This window comes from Chiloscyllium plagiosum, unplaced genomic scaffold (genome assembly GCF_037043375.1).
Source record: "Chiloscyllium plagiosum isolate Xiang-an unplaced genomic scaffold, Cpla_swu_hap1 HiC_scaffold_13, whole genome shotgun sequence".
Classification (NCBI taxonomy): Eukaryota; Metazoa; Chordata; class Chondrichthyes; order Orectolobiformes; family Hemiscylliidae; genus Chiloscyllium; species Chiloscyllium plagiosum.
This window is the reverse complement of record NW_028270151.1, coordinates 19,696,136-19,722,131: the sequence shown is the minus strand read 5'-3', so window position 1 is coordinate 19,722,131 and position 25,996 is coordinate 19,696,136.

Below are 25,996 nucleotides of genomic sequence, written 5' to 3'. Positions count from 1 at the left end.
CAACCCTCCACCACCACCTCTGTCTTCTATCTTTGAGCCAATTCTGTATCCAAATGGCTAGTTCTCCCTGCATTCCATAAGATCTAACCTAGTTAATCAGTCTCCCATGGGGAACCTTGTCGAACGCCTTACTGAAGTCCAAATAGATTACATCTACCGCTCTGCCCTCATTAATCCGCTTTGTTACTTCTTGAAAAAAACTCGATCAAGTTTGTGAGACATGATTTCCCACGCACAAAGCTATGTTGACTATCCCGAATCAGTCCTTGCCTTACCAAATACATGTATATCCTGTCCCTCAGGATTCCCTCCAACAACTTGTGCACCATCGACATCAGGTTCACTGATCGAGAGTTCCCTGGCTTGTCCTTACCGCCCTTCTTATACAATGGCACCACTTTAGCCAACCTCCAGTCTTCCGGAACCTCACCTGTGACTGTCGATGATACAAATATCTCAGCAAGAGGCTCAGCAATCAATTCTCTAGCTTCCCATAGAGTTCTCGAGTACACCTGATCAGGTCCTGGGGATTTATCCACCTTTATGTGTTCCAAGACATCGAGCACTTCCTCCTCTGTAATCTGGACATTTTGCAAGGTGTCACCATCTATTTCCCTACAGTCTATATCTTCCATATCCTTTTCCACAGTAAATACTGATGCAAAATACTCGTTTAGTATCTCCCCCATTCTCCTTCACACAAAGGCCGCCTTGCAGATATTTGAGGGGCCATATTCTCTCCCTAGTTACCCTTTTGCCCTTAATGTATTTGTAATAACCCTTTGGATTCTCCTTAATTCTATTGCCAAAGCTATCTCATGTCCCCTTTTTGCCCTCCTGATTTCCCTCTTAAGTATACTCCGGCTGCCTTTTTACTCTTCTAAGGATTCACTCGAGCTATCCTGTCTATACCTTACAGGTGCTTCCTTCTTTTTCTTAACCAAACCCTCAGTTTCTTTAGTCATCCAGCATTCCCTATACCTACCAGCCTTTCCTTTCTTGTTATCTCATTTCTGAAGGCTTCCCATTTTCCAGCAGTCCCTTTACTGCAAACATCTGTCCCCAATCAGCTTTTGAAAGTTCTTGCCTAATACTGTCATAATTGGCCTTTCTCCAATTTAGAACTTCAACTTTTGGATCTGGTCTATCCTTTTCCATCACTATTTTAAATCTAATAGAATTATGGTCGCTAGCCCCAAAGTGCTCCCCCACTGACAGCTCAGTCACCTGCCCTGCCTTATTTCCCAAGAGTAGGTCAAGTTTTGCACCTTCTCCAGTAGGTATACCACATACTGAATCAGAAAATTGTCTTGTACACACTTAACAAATTCCTCTCCATCTAAACCTTTAACACTATGGCAGTCCTAGTCTATGTTTGGAAAGTTAAAATCCCCTACCATAACCACCCTATTATTCTTACAGATAGCTGAGATCTCCTTACAAGTTTGTTTCTCAATTTCCCTCTGACTATTAAGAGGTCTATAATACAATCCCAATAAGGTGATCATCCCTTTCTTATTTCTCACTTCCACCTAAATAACTTCCCTGGATGTATTTCCGGGAATATCCTCCCTCAGCACAGCTGTAATGCTATCCATTATCAAAAACGCCACTCCCCCTGCTCTCTTGCCTCCCTTTCTATCCTTCCTGTAACATTTGTATCCTGGAACATTAAGCTGCCAGTCCTGCCCATCCCTGAGCCATGTTTCTGTAATTGCTATGATATCCCAGTCCCATGTTCCTAACCATGCCCTGAGTTCATCTGCCTTCCCAGTTAGGTCCCTTGCATTGAAATAAATGCAGTTTAATTTATTAGTCCTACCTTGTCCCTGCCTGCCCTGACTGTTTGACTTGCTTCTGTTCTCAACTGTACCAGTCTCAGATTGAGCTCTTTCCTCACTATCTCCCTGGGTCCCACCCCCTCACCTTACGAGTTTAAATCCTCCTGAGCAGCTCCAGCAATCAATTCCAGGTATTGTTTTAGTGAACCTTCTTGGAACTGCTCCCAGTTCATTTACCTCCTTCCTTAAATAAAGAGATCAATATTGTGCATGGTACTCCTGATGTAGTTACATTTGTGACATGTATAACTGATGTGGAGGTGGATCAAGTCAGAAGTCACACGACACTGTGTTATAGTCCAACAGGTGTATTTGAAATCACAAGCTTTTGGAGCGCTGCTCCTTCATCAGGTGAAGTGAAGCATTAAATTCCTGCTTTTGTATTCAATTCTACTTGTAATAAATAACATTCTATTAGCTTTTCTAATTGCTGAACTTGAAAAATAAACGTTTGGAATTCAAGCACTGGGACATACAGATGGGTCTGCATCTCAGAGCTTTGCAACCTCTTGTCATTTAGGTTTTATGTCTTCTATTCTTCCTGCCAATATGAGTAATTTTATATATTCATATACTCTACTTTGTTAGCTCACTCACTTTTCTTATATACCCTTGTATATCCCTTTATCGCACTTAACAATTTATTTCCTATATATCTTTGCATTATCATCAAATTTAGCAATACCATATTTTCAGTCCCTTCATCCAAGCTTTTCTTAAAAATTACAAAAGGTTGAGTCCCAGCACTGTTGCAATATTGTTTATAGCCAAAATGACAAACTTCTATGTCAATGTTGTTGCACAAATTGAATGAGGTGTTCTGATCAATTGTTTTATATTCTTTGATGAAAGGCAACTAACCCAAAACATTAATTGTCTTTCTCTCCCTACTGATGCTGTCGAACCTGCTCAGTATCAAAGTATTTTTTACTTTTGTTTTGATTTTCCAGCACCTTGCAGTATTTTGCCTTTGTCTTCCATTATCTATAGTGGAAAGCACTGAATGAAATCTATTTAGTAGGATGGCCTTCTCTTGCTATCTTAATGGAAGAAAAAAGAAAGACTTGCATTTGTATAGTGCTATCAGAAACAACTCCATGAAGGTTGGTATCCCATTACCCAATCACCTTTATTTACAACTGTCTTAGCACATGATGCTGGCCCAAGTAGCTCAGAATGAGCAGAACTCCTATTTATACATGTCAGCCAGGACTCCCTAATTGTACCAGGTTAACTGCCCCAATCAGGGACCTCATACTCAATGATGTCCAGCTGGCTAACCTCACTCTGATCACAGAAACCAATTAAATACTTTTGAGGTAGTCACTGTTGTAATATAGCAGCTAATGTGAACACAGAAAATCCCCATAAAAAGCAATGCAGGACTTCTATTTTTTAAATGTTAGTTGAGGAATAATTATTGTCCAGGATATTGGAGAAAACACCTATACATTTCTTCCAAATCGTACTATGGATGTTACGTGTTTACCTCAACTTAATGTCATATGTAAAGGATAACACTGCTGATATAACTCTGCGCTTCCTCATTATTGCGACATGTGTCTGGATTTTTGTGTTCAGTAGTTTGCAGTGGAATTAAGTTCACAATCCTTCCATCCAGAAGTAAGAGTGCTACCAGCTGAGCGAAGAGTTCTACCAACTGACCCATGGCTGATGTCTTTAATTGAGTACTCGGTATGTCAGACTGGCAATTAAGAAAGATTAACTACATAGTACAGGGGCTTTAAAAGACATTACCTTGATATGAAACTCTATAAAACTGTGGTTATAAAAACATGCTGTACCTGAATAATTCTAAATGTGGGACTAAACAGTTTGCTGCAATCCTGATCACCAGACTAAACCAGACCACCAAATTTATGTTACAATCTGGCTAGGCATCAGTATCTTGTTTTCAAAGCTGACCATGTGTGAGTTCTAAGAAATTTATTAAAAGAATAAAACCACAATATAAAGAACAAATAAACTTTTCTATGCGACTCCAGAACAGTAAAACAATCCACAATACATGAACAACTTATTTCTAGCTCCTAGAAGTAACATCTGGTAAACAAGGGTCATCCTCTGTGATTGAACACTCCAAAGTATACATCAAATAGCAAATACAATTTTGATTAATCCCATGGATTTCTCAGCAACAGCACTGAAGCATTAGTGCTATCTTATTAAACTTAACAAAAGAATAAAATTCCTTACTTCCACTGATCTAACCTTGAAATGTCCTTTCAAGAGCTGCTTCATTATAGACTGCCCCAATGACTGTTCCTGTTCTTGTTGATCACATTTCTTACCTGGGTCTATGTTCTCCTTGTCTCTGAAGCTGCACTCCAGTACTCGTTCAGAAGCATAACTCCAATTCTTCAAACTAAATTTGCCATAAGATTTTTACTGAACTCTAAGATTTCTCAGAGGCATCCAGCAAATTCTATTTCTGAAATTTTATAGCCTCCTCCTCTGTGTCACATTTGATCTATTCATCTGTGCAAGCTTCTTCTGAGTTCTTCAAGGCTTCCCCTTACACAGAGACACAGATCTTACCTCTGTCTTAAATCCCCAGGCCTTCTTCTCAGGCTTGACTCCAACATTTAGCTGTCCACTGATTCTTATAACTTTTCCTCAAGTTCCGACATCTTACTGTTCCTGCCTGTTTAAGGATTTGTGTTTCTTAGCTGCCTTTCCAGCAGTACAGCTAATGGTGGGACTCCTGACATGAAGTCTGCATCTGTCTCACATCTGTATTAGCTACTGTAACCTTAACCTGATCTTCAGTGGCACCTGAACTGTCCTAAGTGATTTGTTCTAAACTCTTCTATTGCTGGTATAATTAAATATTGCAACAAAACAACTCATAGAACTATCCATTCCAACACAGAAAACAGATACAGATACAAATTTCAAAGTAAACTTCAACATGCTGTTTAATTAAGTCTGCTGGCTTACTTGCCTATTGTATCTACCTAACATCAAATTTTGTTTGTTCATCTTTATCTTCAAGATCTTAGTTCAGTTAAAGGGGCCTACTGTTTGTCAGGGCATCCCAGTATTGTGAGCCACAGATACAGTCTTCACGCAGACCAGGGGCCTGGCCACAGTGAGTCATGTGCTTTGATTGGTGATGATCAGATGGATTTGTGCACCTGCAGGCCAGAGAATAGTCAGTCCTGTAAGGCCAGTAGAAGCAGTCTGGGAATCACGTATTGTCTGTCAGGAATCTGCAAACATAATCGTCAGTGATCTGTTCTGTTAATTTTAGGGACTGTTCATTGAAGGCAGTCAGAATTCTAAGGCAAATCCTGTCCTGAGGTACATTCATTGATCACCGAAGGGAGGGTAAAAGGGGGGCTGCAGGGCTGGGAGTCTGATCAGCACCCAAAGGAGAGTCAGGTATGTGAAGGAGGGATACAGTGTTGTTGCTGTCCCAGTGATGGCAGGGTTAACTATGAGGATTGTTTCCTGACATAACCCTCGTTGTTCTCTAGAAATTTAATTGGAGACCAGCTGGAACAATGCCTCCCAAAGTGGGAGGATTCAGTATCAGTTTGATGGGCAAAAGTGCAGGATCCATGCTTGCTGGTTGCTAGGACAATGTGGGGACAAATACCCTAAGCATGGGTTATAAATTCAAGCGCCATTTCATTTGTAATCAGTTCTTTGCCCATTTGCAATCCATGTGATTGAACATGCTTAGGCTTCAAACGCTGATTTTAAAAAGTGCTTACAAATCTAACATTGCCAACTCAATAGTACAGAATTTAGTAGCAGTGACTTAATAGGAGGAGAATGCTGGCTGAAAGCATCCCATCACTTGTGGAGCTTTCAAGTTTGTTGTGGGATATAGGGAATATTGCTACATCATCTATCATTTAAGTATGACAATGGATTATACCGAATTCAATATAAGTTCAGTTGTTGATGTAGGCCTAGGATGGGAATGGAGTCAGAGCACAGTAGGCATTCTCTATTGGTGTAACGTGCTGGTGACTCATCAGTATGACTCCTTCACCAAGTTGCTGCACTGCTGTGACCAGGGCTGTGGTGGAGTTGATGGTTGAGCTGCTGAAGCTATCGGCTGCAACTTGGACTGGTCTGTAAGGCTGTCTCTAGTATCGTCCAACCTGACATTACATGTTCTGCACATTTGAAGCAGGCAATAAGATGATGGATGGGATGCATGCTGAGGAATCAGAAGAAGGAGGTTAAGGACAGAGAGGAGGAAGCTCCCATTGTGCATAACAAGTCTCAACTGCATTGGTTACTACAAACCAGACAGGATTTGATTGACACCTACTTGCAATAGATGAGAGCTGGATGCAGAAAGCCATCTTGAAATGTGGATCATAATGCAAGCATTTTGTTTGCATAGCATTGACAACCATAAGCCTTAATACATTTTGCTTTGAATTGTCTGATTGCTTGCCTATATGGTGTTGCACTATTGGAGAATGACAAGATGTTGTTGTCCAATGGCAACGGGGCTAGGGACTTACAGAGGATGTTCATGCGGGATGTAGCTAAGGACAGGTACATTGCAGGGCCTCCTGGTTCAACAGCAACTAGGGTGAGAGGATGGGGTTGTATGTGTAAAAGAGGGTCAGCCATGCCAACTGTGGGCAGCATAATGTGCAGCTGCTGCACCATCACATTGTCAGTGAGGCACAATGGTGGATTTTCCTGGTGGGCACTGGCCTTTGAATCATGGCACAGATGCAAGGAACCCGTGAACATCCCACAATGTGTTGATTGTTCTGGGAAGAGCATGTGGTGAGTATGAGAATTGAATGAGAGGGATGCCTTGGGGTTGAGCAGCTAGATATTGAGTCGTGTTTGGCAAGATATAATCAAAAATCTTGCTTGGTCTTGTGTTCAAATCCTTTCAAAAAACCCAATATAACTCATACTTAGCCAATAAAGAAATTAAGATTCAGCTCTATAATGTAAAAGTGATTTGCCTATGACAGAGAGGTGGCCTGACAATAATTGTACTTAGTGCACCATCCACAGTTTACTTATGTCTAGACGGAAAGCTCTCATTTTTCTGTCATGTTTAGTGGAAACCTCATCGTAGACTACTGCATTTTCATGCCCTTCCATACTCTTGAATGTGGCATCTCACAAAAAGATACTGTGAGAGCAAAGTTTCTAGAGGAGCAGAGCAGTAATCTGATGACATAGTGTTTTGCTGTATTCACACATTTGCTGAAAGTCACTGTACCATTTACCATTCATTAATGGTGAGGACTATAAGCCTTATCATTATTTCTACTATAAAAGTAGGCCAATATAATTATTGTCAGAGTCTCATAGTGTGAAATATTTTTCCACTTTGGAGACTCTATATCCATGCACCAATGTAATAAGTCACTAACCTCTCTGAACGTAGCTAAAGTACACAAAATTAAAATATCTTTATCTTTCTGAAATTCATGTATAATGTTCCAGAGTGTATGTAATGTGATTCTGGTGAACAAATTGAACCTATCTTGCACATTGGTTTCTGTGTGGATCGCACCATTGTCCAGCGAAAAAACATTTTGTATTATTAATCTCTGAGCTGGGATCAGCTATAATGTGGCAACGCTTGTAATGTTCAATAGATTGCAGATTTTCACAGAAAAAAATAGCCATCACTGTTTCTTTCCCATTTGTTGCCATGCAAAGTCAAAACTAATAGGTAAGATTATAAAAAGTAGGAAGATGATGTGATTTCTTGATCTTCCTTTATCAATTACAGATCATCCCAGACCTTTGATCTCAAATATACTGTCCCACAGACCAATATTGGTACTTCAGATCTGTGTTCACCGGGGAAGACACAAGCAATCTCCCTGAGGTAACAGTAGCTGAAGGACCTGAACTTAAGGGAATTTATATTTGCCGGGAATTGGTGTTGGAGAGACTGTTAGGTCTGAAGGTTGATAAGTCCCCGGGGTCTGATGGTCTACATCCCAGGGTACTGAAGGAGGTGGCTCGGGAAATCGTGGATGCGTTGGTGATTATTTTCTAGAGTTCGATAGATTCGGGATCAGTTCCTGCGGATTGGAGGGTGGCTAATGTTGTACCACTTTTTAAGAAAGATGGGAGAGAGAAAACAAGAAATCATAGACCAGTTAGTCTGACCTCAGTGATGGGAAAGATGCTGGAGTCTATTATAAAGGATGAAATTACGACACATCTGGATAGCAGTAACAGGATAGGACAGAGTCAGCATGGATTTATGAGGGGGAAATCATGCTTGACTAATCTTCTGGAATTTTTTAAGGATGTAACTCTGAAGATGGACGAGAGAGATCCAGTAGATGTGGTGTACCTGGACTTTCAGAAAGCTTTTGATAAAGTCCCAAATAGGAGGTTAGTGAGCAAAATTAGGGCGCATGGTATTGGGGGCAAAGTACTAACTTGGATTGACTGTTGGTTGGTCGATAGGAAACAAAGAGTAGTGATAAACGGCTCCATTTTGGAATGGCAGGCAGTGACCAGTGGGGTACCGCAGGGATCAGTACTGGGACTGCAGCTTTTTACAATATATGTTAATGATATAGAAGATGGTATTAGCAATAACATTAGCAAATTTGCTGATGATACTAAGCTGGGTGGCAGGGTAAAATGTGAGGAGGATATTAGGAGATTAGAGGGTGACTTGGACAGGTTAGGTGAGTGGTCAGATGCATGACAGATGCAGTTTAATGTGGATAAATGTATGGTTATCCACTTTGGTGGCAAGAACAGGAAGACAGATTACTACCTAAATGGAATCAATTTAGGTAAAGGGGCAGTACAGAGAGATCTGGGTGTTCTTGTACACCTGTCAATGAAGGTAAGCATGCAGGTACAGCAGGTAGTGAAGAAGACTAATAGCATGCTGGCCTTCATAACAAGAGGGATTGAGTATAGAAGCAAAGAGGTTCTTCTGCAGCTGTACAGGGCCCTGGTGAGACCACACTTGGAGTACAGTGTGCAGTTCTGGTCTCCAAATTTAAGGAAAGGCATTCTGGCTATTGAGGGAGTGCAGCGTATGTTCACGAGGTCAATTCCTGGAATGGCGGGACGACCTTACGCTGAAAGACTGGAGCGACTGGGCTTGTATACCCTTGAGTTTAGAAGATTGAGAGGGGATCTGATTGAGACATATAAGATTATGAAAGGATTGGACACTCTGGCAGCAGGAAACATGTTTCCGCTGATGGGTGAATGTCGAACCAGAGGACACAGCTTAAAAATACGAGGTAGACCATTTAGGACAGAGATAAGGAGAAACGTCTTCACCCAAAGAGTGGTGGCTGTATGGAATGCTCTGTCCCAGATGGCGGTGGAGGCCCAGTCTCTGGATTCAATTAAGAAAGAGTTTGATAGAGCTCTCAAGGATGGTGGAATCAAGGGTTATGGAGATAAGGCAGGAACAGGATACTGTTTAAGGATGATCAGCCATGATCATATTGAATGGTGGTGCAGGCTCAAAGGCAGAATGGCCTACTCCTGCACCTATTGTCTACTGTCCATTGTCTAATATTGCATAACTTAGAATAGAACTCCAATCAGCCAATTGAGTCTGCACCAGCCCTCAGAAGAGCATCCTACTTGTACCCATTGCATCCCTAGACTCTACATTTACTATTGTTAACCCATCTAAACTGCATATCTCTGTACAATACAGGGTGGTTTAGCATGGCCAGTCCACCTAGCCTGTAAATCTTTGGGCTGTGGGAGGAAACCAGAGCACCTGACAGAAACCCACACAGACATGGCAAGAATATGCAAACCCCACACAGTCACCCAAGGCTGGAATTGAAGGCAGGTCTTTGGGGCTGTGAAGCAGCAGTGCTAACCACTGTGCCACCATGCCACCCTTAGCGCACTCACAGAATCTTGTTGAGGGACTCCACAATCAAATATATGGCAGGGCATAGAAGTTAAATAGAATGTAGAACCGTTAAAGAAGTAGCTACACATGAGGGATGTAAATAGATGTATTTAGAAATAGCTTGTTGCTATTTGTATCGCCGTATGGATTGCAGAAGGGTTATTTGAGACAGCTGGATGACATCAGAACATCTGATCTAGTATAAGATGTCAACATCTTACTTTCTGTATGGCCAATATCTTAGTCTGTTGGTCAGTTAAGCAAGCAGGCAGATAGTTCGCTGGCTAGTCAGTCAGTCAACTGTGTATACACTGATTCCAATGACTCCTGAAAGATCACCCACAATGCCTCCACAACTTCTCAGCCATCCTCTTCATAGTCCTGGGGTCTTGTCTATTTGGTCTAGGTGATTTACCCACCTTCAGACATTTCAGCTTTCCCAGCACTTTCTCCCTAGAGATGTCTATTACATTCACCTATGTCCCTAAACCCTCTTGAAGTTCTGATATGCTGCTGGATTGTTCCATCGTGAAGTCTAATGGTGCCAATTCAGTTTATTCCCTATTACTACTTCTCCAACCTCATTTTCCAGTAGTTCAATGTCCATGCTTGATATATAAAAATACCTTCTTACCTTCTTGATATATAAAAATACTTCTTTTATATCACAAGCTCTGCCTTAAAATTTTATCTTCTTTCTTATTGCTTTTTTAGTCATTCTCTGCTGGTTTTTGAAGACTTTGCAATTCCTTGGCTTCCCACTGATCTTCACTACAGTGTGTGCCTTTTCACTTGTTTTTATGCTTCTCCTATCTTCCCATATCAGCCATGGTTACCTCATCCTCCCCTTAGTTTATTTTCTTTTACCTTTAATGAATTGCTGCTATACTTATCAAATTACCCTCATAAACTCCTCCCATTGTTGCTCCACTGTGTTTCCTGCAGGCTACTCTTCCAACCAACTGTGGCCAGCTTCTTCCTCATGTCTTTGTAATTACCTTTCCTCAATTATAATATGGTAGCATTTGATTCCAGCTTCTCCCTCTCAACCTGCAGGGTCAATTCGAACATTTGGTGGTCACTGCCACTGCAGGGTTCCTTCACCTTAAGCTCACTAATCAAGTCTGCCTCTTTGCACACCACCAAATCCAGAATTGCCTGTTCCCTAGTGGACTCAAACACAAGCTGCTCCAAAAAAATCATCTCGCAGCTATTCCCCAAATTCCCTGGTTTTCCCAGTTCACCTGCATATTGAAGTCCTCCTTGTAATAGTGCCTTTTTTACATGTCTTTTCTATCTCCTGATTTATTTTCTTTCCCACATCCCGACTACTGCTCAGGGGTCTGTACATAACTCCCATCGGGGTATTTTTCCCTTTGCAGTTCCTCAACTCTCCCCACACAGATTCTATGCCTTCTGACATTATGTCATTTTTTTTATTGATTCCATTTCATTTCTGGCTTAGAAGGCAATCGCATCCCCTCTGTCTATCTGCCTGTCATTTTGGTATGATGCTCATCCTTGAATATACGTTCGAGACATCACCCACGCCCTCCACCTCCTCCAAGACTTCCGTTTTCCCAGTCCCCAATGCCTCATCTTCACCATGGATATCCAATCCCTCTACACCTCCATCTGCCATGACCAGGGCCTCCAAGCCCTCCGTTTCTTCCTCTCCCGACATCCCTAACAGTTACCCTTCCACCAACAGTCTCATTCGTTTGACTGAACTGGTCCTCAGCCTTAACAATTTTTCCTTCGAATCCTCCCAATTCCTCCAGACCAAAGGGGTAGCCATGGGCACCAGGATGGGCCCCAGCTATGCCTGTCTCTTTGTTGGCTATGTAGAACAGTCCATCTTCCGTAGTTACACCGGCACCACTCCCCATCTCTTCCTCTGCTACAATGATCATTGCATTGGCTCCACCTCGTAGTCCCGCAAGGAGGTTGAGCAATTCATCAACTTCACCAACACATTCCACCCCAACCTTAAATTCACCTGGACCATCTCTGACACCTCCTTCCCCTTCCTGGACCTCTTCATCTCCATTAATGATGACCGACTTGATACTCAAGTTTTTTACAAACCCACCGACTCCCACAGCGACCTGGATTACACCTCTTCCCACCCTATCTCCTGCAAAAATGCCATCCCGTATTCCCAATTCCTCTGCCTCCGCCATATCTGCTTCCAGGAGGACCAGTTCCACCACAGAACACACCAGATGGCCTCCTTCTTTAGAGACCTCAATTTCCTCAATCACATGGTTGAAGATGCTCTCCAACCCATCTCGTCCACATCCCACCCCCCTGCCCACAAACCCCACCCCTCCAACTGTAACAAGGACAGATCCCCGGTGCTCACCTTTCACCCTACCAACCTTCGTATAAACCACATCATCCGCCGACATTTCCACCACCTCCAAACAGACCCCACCACCAGGGATATATTTCCCTCCCATCCATTTTCGTTTTCCACAAAGACCGTTCCCTCTGTGACTACCTGGTCAAGTCCATGCCCCCCAACAACCCATCCTCCCTTCCTGGCACCCACCCCTGCCACTGCAGGAATTGCAAAACCTGCGCCCACACCTCCTCACTCACCCCCATCCACATCCATCAAAGTTTCACCTGCACATCCACTAATACCATTTATTGTATCCTTTGCTCCCGATGCAGTCTCCTCTACATTGGGGAGACTGGACGCCTCCTAGCAGAGCACTTTAGGAAACATCTCCGTGACACTCGCGCCAATCAACCCCACTGCCCTGTGACCCAACATTTCAACTCCCCCTCCCATTCTGCTGAGGACTTGCAGGTCCTGGGCCTCCTCCACAGCTGGTCCCTCACCACCCGACGCCTGGAGAAAGAACGCCTCATCTTCCGCTTCAGAACACTTCAACCCCATGGCATCAATGTGGATTTCACCAGTTTTCTCATTTCCCCTTCCCCCACCTTACCTCAGCTCCAACCTTCCAGCTCAGCACCGTCCTCATGACCTGTCCTACCTGCCCATCTTCCTTTCCACCTATCCACTCCACCCTCCTCTCTGACTTATCACCTTCATCCCCACCCCCATTCACCTATTGTACTCTATGCTACCTTTCCCCACCCTCCTCTCTGACCTATCACCTCCATCCCCACCCCCATTCACCTATTGTACTCTATGCTACTTTCTCCCCATCCCACCCCCCTCTCATTTATCTTTCCACTCTGCAGGCTCCCTGCCTCTATTTTTGATGAAGGACTTTTGCCCGAAATGTCAATTTTCCTGCTCCTCAGATGCTGCCTGACCTGCTGTGCTTTTCCAGCACCACTCTAATCTAGACTCTGGTTTCCAGCATCTGCAGTCCTTGTTTTTTACCTTGGATATTTAGTTCCAAGCCCGATCCCCTGACAGATGTGTTTTTGTGATACCCACAACATTGTACCACAATTTTCAATCTGCGCAGCAAATTCATATACAATTTTTCATATGCTGAATTGAATTAATTGAATTTATTGTCACGTGTACCAAGGCACAGTGAAGAGCTTTGTCTTGCGAGCAATACAGGCAGATCACAGAGTTAAGTAGCATAGCTAAGTAAATAATATGTAAACAGTGGCAAAAACAAAAAGACAGGTACAGACAAATGATAAGAGTTTGTGAGTCCATTCAATATTCCAACAACAGTAGGATAGAAACTGTTTCGAAACTGGCTGGTGCGTGTGTTCAGGCTTCTGTATCTTCTCTCTGATGATAGAGGTTGTAGAAAAACATTGCCAGGGTGGGGATGGATCTTTGAGAATGCTGTGTGCATTTATGTGACTCTTCAACATGAAGACTTTCCCTGATGAAGAGTCACTGGAGTTGAAATGTTAAAGTGTGTTCTTTCTACAGATGCTGCCAGATCTGCTGAGTTTCATCAGCAATTTCTGCTATGGTTTCAGATCTCCAGCATCCGCAGTTCTTTGGTTTATTTTGAGTGAGTATTCCACAAGCTCTACATTGAAATATTCTTGATCATGCTATATGACAGTCACACAATGGAGAAAAATCCATGAGACTGGCATGTGAATCTATCTATTGGCCTGACACTAATAAAACATCGTTCAACTCATCAACTCGTGTAAGACATATCAACTCCATCAACCTCTACAATCAAGAAAACCTTTCATTCCACACATGAAAAAGAATATTCCTTTTGCACATGTATTCCTGCATTATATGTCATCGTCTAATTCTTGCGGTAACTGCAGCTCCAAGATGAATCTACACAGGCTCACTGTTCTCAGTACCATACCATGTTAGAATCCAGCTGGAAGGAATATTGTTGTTTTCCTAATGCTCAGCTGAGCATAACATCTTCTCATTATTCAATGTGGGAACATTGCATATTGGAAAGCTTTCAGACATTTGAAAAAGTTTAACTTTTACTGAACAACAGAAGAAATGAAGGAATAAAAACTAACAAAATATGATTCATTTGTTTCAGGGTATAAACAAGAACTGCTTGCCTTTCAAGCAACAAGAAATTTACAGTCAGTGAATGATCCCTTCTCCCAATTCAGATACTCTTGAATCAGGTGTCCATTAAGTTCTGCCTGGCTCACCTATTTGCTCTACCCTCCTCTCTGATCTATCACCTTCATCCCCACCCCCATCCAGCTATTGTACCATTGCTACCTTCTCCCCAGCCCCACTAGCCTCCCATTTATCTCTCTACCCTAGAGGCTTCCTGCCTTCAATCCTGATGAAGGGCTTTTGCCCGAAACATCGATTTTCCTGCTCCTCGGACGCTGCCTGACCTGCTGCGCTTTTCCAGCACCACTCTAAACTAGACTCGATGTTATACTGCTCTATCATATTGAAGATGATGTTTGTCCCGCTCAATGTCCTCACCTTCATCCTTAGACGATTCCTGCTGCTCTCCAAACTCTTAAGCATCCAAGACATCCCACTTTGCCTGCCCAAGTACTCTATGTTAAGTAAAACAGCATGCAAAGATTATGTAATACACTCTTTCTGGATTGTATTGCAAGGCCTGCCAAAGGTTGATCTTCAGGAGAGCTATTGTCTGCTCCACCATGGCCCTGGTGTAAGAACGGGCTGCACTGTAGCTACATTTGGCCTCAATCAGGAGGCTGCATAATGGGGCTATTGCTCATGATGCAGAGGGCAGCCCTTGTCCCCCAATAACCATCATTGTTTGGCAACCAGCCCTTGAAATGAAGCAAGAACACAAGAGATATTGGCATCATTTCAGCTTTTAGGTTGCCTGGTGCAGATGCTTAAGATGTGACACTGATGATCACAGATGATGGTACATTACTGAAATGGAATTCTTCTCTGTTGAAGGAATCAGCTGTGTTGTAAAAATATAGAAATTAAATGAAGGAGCAGGCCATTTGGTTCTTTGAGCCTACTCTGCCAGTCAATATGATCATGGTTGATTATCTGCATCAATGCCATGTTCCTACTTTCTCTCTATCACTCTCAATGCCTTTCATATCTGAAAACGTGTCAATGTCTTTCTCAAATAATACAGTGATGAACCATTCACAACCTTTCTCTGGTAGTAACGTCCACCGGTTGACCATCTTCTGAGTGAAGTAAGGTGGTCACGTTATCATAGCGCACAGGCAGTGTGATGTGCACACAGTTCTTTAGAACCCTGGACATTGAAGGACACCAGCTATTTTACAAAGTACACTGGCCTTGTAAAGAGAGACTTTGTAGAGCCATTTAAGAGTCAACTGCATTGCTGACGGTCTGGAGTCATATGTTGACACAATCAATATGTGTACAAGATTGAGACTGATAGATTTCTACATATTAATGACCACAAGGATAGTGCAGGCAAATGGTTTTGTCGTGGAAGGTCAGCCATGATCTCATTGCATGGCAGAATGGTGTAGAAGGACGGAACTACCTACACTTATTTCTTGGATAGCAAACTGTTCAGTTCAAGGATGTTTGGGGTTAGACAACTAAAGCTAGTCTTGCTAGCTGAACTCACATCCTGTCAAAGCATGTATTGGTGCTGCAACACTGGGGAAGGGCAAGGTTGCATAACAGTGATAAGATCTATGATATTCTCCATTATGCTTGAAAATGAAGATCAGGATAGCATGACTGAATTAGAGGGGAACATGTCAATGAGAAGGTAACAAAAATGCCAGCAACAATAACTGCTTCATTATCGGTGTGGAATCCAAATGCCTCCAATTAACATATCAGCTGCAGCATTCTAATAATGGAAAAAAATCACATCAGCCAAACAAATAATGATATATGAACAACCTTGTGCAAACATTTCTTGCTTAGTTATACAAGCTCAATTTATTAACTTCTTAAGAAAAAGTGCCGTCTAATGTGGAGCTCAGGATGGGAGGAGGAGGCACGGGGTGACAGAAATGGGCCACATTGGTTTACTGAGGTCATTTGACTTGTTTATTCATGTTTTCATTTTGCAGAGTTAATATTCTTTGATAAAGAAAATGATGCCTAGCAGGTGGCCAGGTCAACATTTCTTTGACATTCATAACCAGAGTAGACATGAAGAATAAAATTCACCATCTCACTGTTAGTGGGACTCTGCTGTGTGCAAAATGATTGCACCAGTAACACCACACATTTCTTACCCTCCTGTTTTTTTTATTAACCCATTTAGGGAATGTGGGCTTTGCTGTCTTTGCCAACATCTAATTCTATCATAATTTTTTGTCTTTGCCAGCACCTAATTCTATTATAATTTCTTGATATTCCCTGCTTTCTAATAATGAAATGTGATTTTCTTTTTCCATGCCACCGTGCCCCCTCTTTGTTGACAGTGAAGTTGTTTGATTGAGTCCCATCGCAGTGGTTTGGCTTTTCAGGCTGTCAAAACATAAGAACATCAATCACCCTGTCAATCAGATTTCATGCCTGCCACTGTACTGTACTGCTCAAAATCACAAATGATGCCCTACCTGACTGCGTTATGGGCCACACCAAACCCTCTCAAAATGTGTTAAGAAGATAGTCTAGACCTGAGCATTTTCTTATTTTAATGGTAAATGTAAGGTATTGCATTCCAAATGCAATTCAATTGGTCAAACTACTTGATATTAATTAAAACACACTTTTTTAACTACAATTAAAATACAGACAAAATAAAGATAAAAAAGAATTGGCTTAACAGATTGTTTAACAAAATAATAGATACATTAACTACTACTAATTAATTGTTCAAATATTGTAACATCCCATAAACACACCCTTGCCAAAGGCAAATTTAGTAAAATAGATTGTTTCACATTCAATTCTAGCAGCAGGAAGAGGACCCTAGCTTTTAGCTGTAAGAGAGAGAGGAGGAAGAGCTTCTAGATCCAGCTTCAAGACTTCAGCAACTACAGGAAGCTAAAACTAAAAATCTTGATTCTGTGGGAACTTGACCTCACCCATTCAGGTTGCTTCTATTGTTCCAGCTTTCAAAGAAACCAAGACCTCAGAAGCTGTTTACTTTGATATTGGCTTTGAACAGCTGCTTGGCAACTCCATCTTAACCTTTCTTTGTAAAAGAACTAACATAAAATACACCTCTTAAAGCCACAGTATTGTCACAGCTTTGACTGTGGAATTCTCTACACTTGCCTGCAGCCTTTGATTCAGTTAGCCTTATCCTGCTCCAACATTTTTTTTATCGAAAGCAATGTTCAAGTGTGACCTTTACCCCAGTCCTCTCAGTGTATACCAAGACTCCCAAACTCACCCTGTCTCATGAACTTTCTTCTGCAAATCTCTCCTTATGTCAGAGCTCTGATGTTGCAGGCCTACTGGAATGTCATATCCACCTCAGCCCCTTTCCTTCTCAACTACCCATAAATATCTGGGCACATGTCTGCATTAAGATTAGTCATAACTGTCTTCAAGACTAGCTTGTCCATGTTTACATTTAAATACACTTAATCATTCCAACCTGAAGTCTCAGATTGCCTTTAATACCTTGTTAACTGACAACAGATATATTTCTGTACATTACTGTATTTTTCTCTTGAATGATAAATATCAAAATGGGGACTTAAATGTTTAGGTGGCTTGGAATGCAGAGGCATCAGAATGTAGCCAAAAATTAGTATAAGAGATTTTCATAGGATCCCTACAGTGTGGAAACAGGCCATTAGGCCCAAAAAGTCCACACTGTCCCTCCAAAGACTATCCCACCCAGACCATTCCGCTATATTCCCACAGACTAGGGCCCCCTAACCTATACACCCCAGGAAATTTAGCAAGGCCAATTCACCTGGCATGTGGGAGGAATCCCACACAGACATGAGAAGAATGCGCAAACACCACACGGACAGCTGTCAGAAGCTGGAATCGAGCCCAGGTTCCTGGTTCTGTGAGGTAGCAGTGCCACTGAGCCACAATCACACCAGGATGGTGCAGCCATGATTTAGAAAAAAAGGAAAATAAGAGAGATTTGTGTTCAGCCAGGTGTGACCTGCATGCAAACCACTTCTTGTATTCTTGGTGTTGGTTATGACAGTATTTTCTACAACCCTCTAAGAACTCTGCTTCTCCAAAATTGCCAGCTGTGTCCTCACCTGCCAAGGCCCTGATTTTTTGGAAGGCTGTAAAACTGCAGGAATTTACAGAGATAGTGAGAAACTTGGAAACAAGAAGAAGAATTTTAAGACCTTGCTAGACCAACAGCCAAAGTAGGTCAATGAGCACAGAGTATACTACAAAAGTACAGTGTGAAATAACTTATAGAGATATACTCACTATCATCCGTGACAGGGTAAACTCTATCAAACAAGAATCTGTTTATTCAAATGATTTCATTGGAAAACTTAAACTAATTGCTGACATTTAATTATTAACGAAGCTCGAAGACTTGAAATGTCCTTGAGCTCAAAATATTTATTGCCTCAGCTTTGCAATTAGTTTTTCATCGGCAAATATCAAAAACAAAAAACCTCCTTAAAGTTTGCATTTCCACCACTCATCCAACAATCTGTCTGAAATACATAGCTCATGAGTAATTGCCTGAATGTTTATCTTTCCCTCTTTTTTACAGACTACTATTAGATTGTCCTTAATTGTCTTTGAAACATAAGAAGGCACTACATTGTATCCAAAAATGTATAAGTGATCGTGTGTTCCTGTCAGTTAATTATGGTTCTTGTGCTGCTTTGCTTACATGCTTTTGCAATTTATTTGGTTTCAATTAAGTGCTGGATTGCTGCCAAGGCAGGAATGAGAAATTTATTGAGCTACTGAATGAATAGCAAGTAGGGATGTGGTATTATGTCTTGTGTTTGGGAATTGTCTTTAAAATTCTGCACATGAAAAAACATTTTCAAGCATTCTTTGTACTAAGTACTAACTAACCTGAGCTCTATACTCGTTTATTTGGTATAAGTGATTCAGTAGGTAGCTCAAAAACGAATAGATGAGATCCCATGTTCCTATGACGTATACTAAATCAACTGACCAGGGCCAGAGTTGCCATAGAGGCAAGTACAATCAGTCACAGTCCTTGGAGGAATTTGCCTATGCTTCCTTTTGCTGATCTATCATCCAGGGTAAATCCTGCTTGAATGGAGACATGTTTGGCTTAATAGCTGAGGACAGATCCGACTTGGCTCAGGTACATGCACAGTCAGCTTATTCGCCCAAATCAATGCTGAAGCTTGCAAGTAAGAATGACCATTTGGGTGATCTACTGGGTGAGGGAATGAGATGGAATCAGCTTTATCCCAAAATGTGCCAGCACCCATTACAATAGTTAAATATCCTTTGGTGTAACATTCAGGGGTGAGTTAGTTCAATGAAACAATTTCTTCTCATATACTTTATTCTTTTGGTACAGATCCAGCTGTGGTAGTGCCTTGTTCCAGCCTGGTCTTTTCGGCAACCATATCTGTGACACACACTTTCAAGCAGGTCTCAAAGAATAGCACTTAACGATAAGAATCATGGCTAGTCTTTCTTATCCTTACCCTAAGACCACTTATAGCCATTGTGATTGAGACTAGCTACTTCTATGGCGATTAGGAATTCAAGCTGGAAATCCATGAGTTATGTATCGCAGTTACTCACTGGGAAAATTCATTGATTCATGGTTGGTATGGGATGGCTAAAGTCACAAAGGTGGGGCACAATAAATGCACATAAAGATACTGTAATGACTTCAACAAGAATTGTGGGAAAAGCTCAGCTGGTCTGGCAGCACCTGGGAAGAGAAATCAAAGTTAACCTTTTGGTTCCAGTGACCCTTCCTCAGACCTGTGATCCTGGGTGGATTCAAAGCTCGAGGGATGTGTTGTAACTTGAATTGTAATCCACGGTGGGGTGGATCTGAGCTGAAGGCAGTCCCGGAGAAATGTGATGTGGCTGTGGGAATGGGTTTTAGCAAATATCTGGACAAACACCAGCAGTGAGAGTGAAATTAATGATAGTAGACAAGTAAAAGATTGGAATGGAAATCCCTCGAAGAGAGGGACAGAATATCTCCAAGGTGGACATGCCTGGAAGAGATGTAGCAGTGAGTTAAATACTAAATAAAAACCGAAAGAACTGTGGATGCTATAAATCAGGAACAAAACCAGAAACTGCTGGAAAAGCTCAGCAGGTCTAGCAGCATTTGTGAAGCAAACTCAGAGTTAACATTTTGGGTCCAGTGACCCTTCCTCAGACCTGTGATCCTGGGTGGATTCAAAGCTTGAGGGATGTGTTGTAACTTGAATTGTGACCCTGTAATGTCTTGCTCATTGTGCCTTTGTCCATTTATTTACAAGTTTAGTAAGGATACTTTACGCCTTTAAACACAAAGATTACAAAAAGACACTATTTCCAATTCTGACACAAACTAATTAAAAGCAAGAAATATTGTGAAGTATTTGGGTACCTCCCAGAAATACTAACTGCTTAAAGATGTTTACAGATTGATCGTATGTGCAACTGTTACCAGGAGTTGACTGTTTGTACTCCCATTATCTATTAAATAAAACCAAAGATTCCATTTTGAAAGGTAATATAGCTGACTAGAATGTATCTAGTTTCAGAAAGGATGTATTAATTGCTGACATGGACACATTAATCCCAAGCAGTCCAACCACAGGTCAATGTAATTGCTCCTCCTTCTGGGGAAATTTATTTAAGGGCAGATTAATTTACTCCTGCAGATTCCAATCTAAAATTAGCTTTCTCTTTTCATTTGAGAAGCCTTGGTGAAAGGCCAAGACCCAATCACAAAGGGCACAGTGCAGGAAAAAAACAACAAGAAAGAGGACAAGAAACAGTAAGAATTAATGAGTGGATGATTCAAAACATGGATTGTCAAAGTTTAAAGATTGTAAGAAGAAGGAAAGAGAGTGAAGTCCACCCATTTAGAAAGCGGAAATGGAATAATTAGTCTTGAGAGTGACTTACAAGCAAATGAGGAATGGGGTAGAATCATAGAAACCCTACAGTGTGGAAGCAGACCATTCAACCCATTGAATCCACACTGACCCTCCAAAGAGTAGCCCATCCACACACACACCCTATCCTATCCCTGTAACCTTGCAATTCTCGTGGCTAATCCACCAAGCCAGCACATTCCTGGACACTATGGGCAATTTAGTGTGCACAGTTCAGCTAACTGCACATCTTTGGGTGGGCATAGACTATGCAGTTTGTTGAGACCACAGCATAATTGCAGCATAGCTTCAGTGCCCTGATGTCACACAAAAGCCTAGTGGACTCTACTTGGAATATTGTCAGCAGGTCTGGTTACAATACCTTAGAAACAATACATTGGTTGTGGAGGGAATACAATGCTGCTTTATAGCAATGCTACATGGATTTCAATTGTAAGGAGAGATTATGCAAATTAGGCATGTTTTCCATAGAATTTAGAAGATTAAGGGATGATCTAATTGAAGTCTTCAAGATATTATTGGGAAAACACAGGAGAAATGAAAAACTATTTCCACTGTTTGGGAATTTTATAACTAGAGGCATAATCTGAGAGGCAGAAGTGGGTACTGCAGATGCTGGAGATTAGAGTCAAGATTGGAGTGGTGCTAGAAAAGCACAGCAGGTAAGACAGCAACCAAGGAGCAGGAAAATTTATGTTTTGGGCAAATGCCCTTCATCAGGAATGAGGATAGGAGCTTCAGTGAAGCCCCACCTTTCTCTCCAACCTATCATCTTCACCCCACCTCCATCCACCTATTGCACTGTCAGCTACCTTCTCCCCAGCCCCACCTTGCTCCCATTTATCTCTCCAACTCTGAAGCTCCCAGCCTCTTTCCTGATGAAGGGTTTTTGTCCGAAACATCGATTATCTTGCTCCTCGGATGCTGCCTGACCGGCTGTGCTTTACCAGCGCCACTCTAATCTTGGCATAATCTGAGAATTAGGGCCAGCCAGTTCAGCAGAAATGCTAAGAAGCACTTCTGTACACAAAGGGTAATAGATGTTTGGAATTCTCTTCCACAGACTGCAGTGGATGCAGGATCAATTGTTGATTTAAATCTGAGATAGACACATTTTTGTTAAGCAAAGGTATTAAAACATATGGGCTAAAGGCAGGAAGTACTGTTAGGCCACAGATCCTGATGAAGGGCTTATGCCTGAAATGTTGATTCTCCTGCTCTTCAGATGCTGCCTGACCTACTGTGCTTTTCCAGCACCACATTCTGAACTCTGATCTCCAGCATCTGCAGTCCTCACTTTCCCCTAAGCCACAGATCAGCCCTGATCTGATTGAATAATGCAACAGGCTCAAGGGGCTGATTAGCCTACTCCTGATCCTATGTTCCTATGATTGCTCTGCATTGAATTGTGCCAACTCACTCCCTTTATCTCTTGATTCTCTGAAAGACTAAAAATCTCTCTATTTCAGCCTTATATACATTCAATGATGAAGCATCCACAACTGTCTGGATTGACAATTCCAAATCTTCACAACCATTTGAGTGCAGAAATTTCTCATCCCCTTTCTATTCCTAAGCCTTGGGAAACAACGTCTCATTGTTTGTTCTGCCAAACCCTTTTAGAGAATCCCTACAGTGTGGAAACAGGCCCTTTAGCCCAACAAGGCCACATTGACCCTCCAAAAAGTAACCCACCCAGACCCATTCCTGACATTTAACCCTGACTAATGCACCTAACCTACATATCCCTGATCACTATGGACAATTTAGCATGGCCAATTCACCTAACCTGCACGTATTTGGACTGTGGGAGGAAACCGGAGCACCCAGAGGAAACCCACACAGATGATGGCCCAAGACTGTTTCAAACCTGGGTCCCTGGTGCTGTGAGGCAGCAGTGCTAATCACTGAACCACCATGCCACCACCATATTGTGACCTTATGTTATCACAAGATCAATTCTCGTTCTTCCAAGAGAAGAGAGTGAAGGCACAATGTACTCAGCCTCTCATTATGACCGAGCCATATACCTGTTTAGATAGTATGATGGGTCTGGCAGTGTAATAGCCATCATTTTGCTTTTGTTAAGATGGCTTGCAGGTAGTGATATTCTTGATGCAATGCCATCGGTGGCAGAATGGCTCAGTGGTTAGCACTGCTGCCTCACTGTGCCAGGGACCTGGGTACGACTCCACCCTCAGGCAAAAGCCTGTATGGAGTTTGCACATTCTCCCTGTGTCTGTGTGCATTTCCTCCCACAAGCTAAGGACTGTAGGTTAGGTGAATTGGCCATGCTAAATTGCCTCCAGTGTTCAGGGATATGCAGACTAGGTGAATTAGCTGTGGGAAATGCAGCATTACATGTCGAACATTGAGTTTTGGTGCGATACTCTTCGGCATGTTGGTATGGATTCAGTGGGTTGAATGGCCTGTTTGATGATAGCAATTGGGTCATTGATCTCCTTCCTAGATTGACAGGCATTCCTTCAGATGGATGAGACTGCACTGAATTAGATGGCAATATTGGACCAGAATGGTGTCATGGCCTCTTCTTTTAATCCTGGGAATGAGGATGTCCCACTTCTGCACTACCCGTCTAGAAGCACCAGGTCCCTGCCTGTAAAGTAGATTGCTATTCTCCCTGTTTCTGCAATGTCTGGGGTAAATGTCAGGGACTATGCAAATACCTCCAGACTGGCATGGACAAGGACATATTAAAGATAGCACCAGAGATGCTGGTCCATTCCAGAATACCCTGGTTGTGTTAAGTGGTTCTGGGCATAGTGTTTGATAGAATGAGGTGAGAATCAGATGACAGCAGGTCATTGCCTGGCATATAACTTATCATAAGTATGGGCTAGCTAGTTTATGAGGCACGTTTAGTAACATGCAACTCTAGGACTTTGCCTCATGGGGAGAAGCCCTCATGAATCACAACAAAACTGACACTTAGCAAAAGTAAAACAGGAAATTCAGCTCCAAATGCCTATTTGCTGTATTCAAATCCTTTATTGTGTCATTTTGATGACATCATTGGCAAAGCTTTCTCACCCACGTCTCTGGTGAAGCTCAGATCAATAGAAGATCTATAACCAATTGAACCCTTTAGCAGGCTTTGTCAAGGCTCTTAATGGCATTAGGATCCCAACTTCAGATTGTTGGGATAATTGGAAAGGCTGGGGAGATTATGTCAAAGGAAGTATTTCTAATAACAGGGATCCTGTCATTTGTTAGAAGAGATCAACAGGAAACAGAGCTCTGGGACAGAAAACACCATAATGTGCAAGAAAACTTGGAAGGCTTCTCCCCATATCTCATAACTCATTCCCTTGTCTGGAAAAATTTCCCTGTAACATTTTCATCCACTCCAAGTTCAAACCTTAATTTGGCCCATGATTAATTTCATTAACTACTCTTGATAGTGTACATTACTTAAATGCCAGGCAATGATTCTCACCAATAAAGAAAGGGTTAAACTTCAGGGATGTGGGACCTGGATTCCCATCTTTTCTCCACAACCCACACCTTCCATGCTTACTCGCTATGCACTCACTATAGAACCAGTGAATCATATAATAACAAAGCAAGACTGGAAATGTATTCTTTTTAAAAAAAACTTATTCAAAAAACTGCTTTGAAAAAGAATTGTTGTGCTTATAATCCTGTAAAAGTGTCAATAAAATAAAACCTTTACTGTATCGAAATGTGAAGCTTTAACAATTACCTATTTCTAAATTGTGTCCAGATAAACATATAAGCATTGAAACAGTTCAAAAAATGGATAACCTTCCTTGATATTCAATAGTATTATGCTCCCCACTGAGAATAGTCTGGGGGTTATTACATACTGTGGCTTCAAGAGCAGTTAGAGTCATAGAAATGTACAACACAGAAGCAAACTCTTTGGTCCAACTCATCCATGCTGACCAGATATCCTAAATTAATCTAGTCCCATTTGGTAGCATTTGGCCCATATCCCTTTAAACCCTTCCTATTCATATACCCATCCAATGCCTTTTAAATGCTGTAATTGTGCAGCCTCCCCACTTCCTCTGGCAGCTCATTCCATATACACACCACCTTCTGCATGAAAAAGTAGTCCCTTAAGTCCCATTTAAATATTTCCCTTCTCAGCCTAAACCTATGCTCTCTATTTTCAAATTCACCCACCCCAGGGAAAAGAAACCTTGCCTAATTTACCCTATCCATGCCCCTCATGGTCTTATAAACCTCTGTAAGGTCATCCCTCAACCTCTAACACTCCAGGGAAAAATAGCCTCAGCCTTTTTAGCCTCTCCCTATAGCTCAAACCCTGGCAACATCCTTGTAAATCTTTTCATAATACAGAGAGACCAAAATTGCACTCATTATTCCAAAGGTGGCCTAACCAATATCCTGTACAGCTGCAACATGACCTCCCAACTCCTATACTCAAATGTATCCTTCACTATTGTATCGAGCTGTGACTCCACTTTCAAAGAACTATGAACCTGCATTCCAAGGTCTCTTTGTTCAGCAACACTCACCAGGGTCTTACCATTAAATATGTATGTCCTGCCCTGATTTGAAGGATTATGGGTAATCCAGGATGGAGTATGGGAAAAACATTATGGCTGTAAAAGCTGCTCCTTTTTTGAGGTGCTTTCAATGTTGGAGCTGATTTCCTCAAATTCTAGGAGTTGTAATTACTGTTTTATAAGCTGTTGCATTGTTTTGGAACTTTTACAAAGAATGGGTATTCTTGGGTGTGTAGCTAATCTCCTGCTTTCCCAGAGCCTATCTACTACCTACAAGACGCCTGGTGAATGAATACAAAGAAACGTGATAGCATTCATGCCAAAAACAATTGCTTTCAAAATAAAGCAGGTTGAGATGGTGAAAGGTA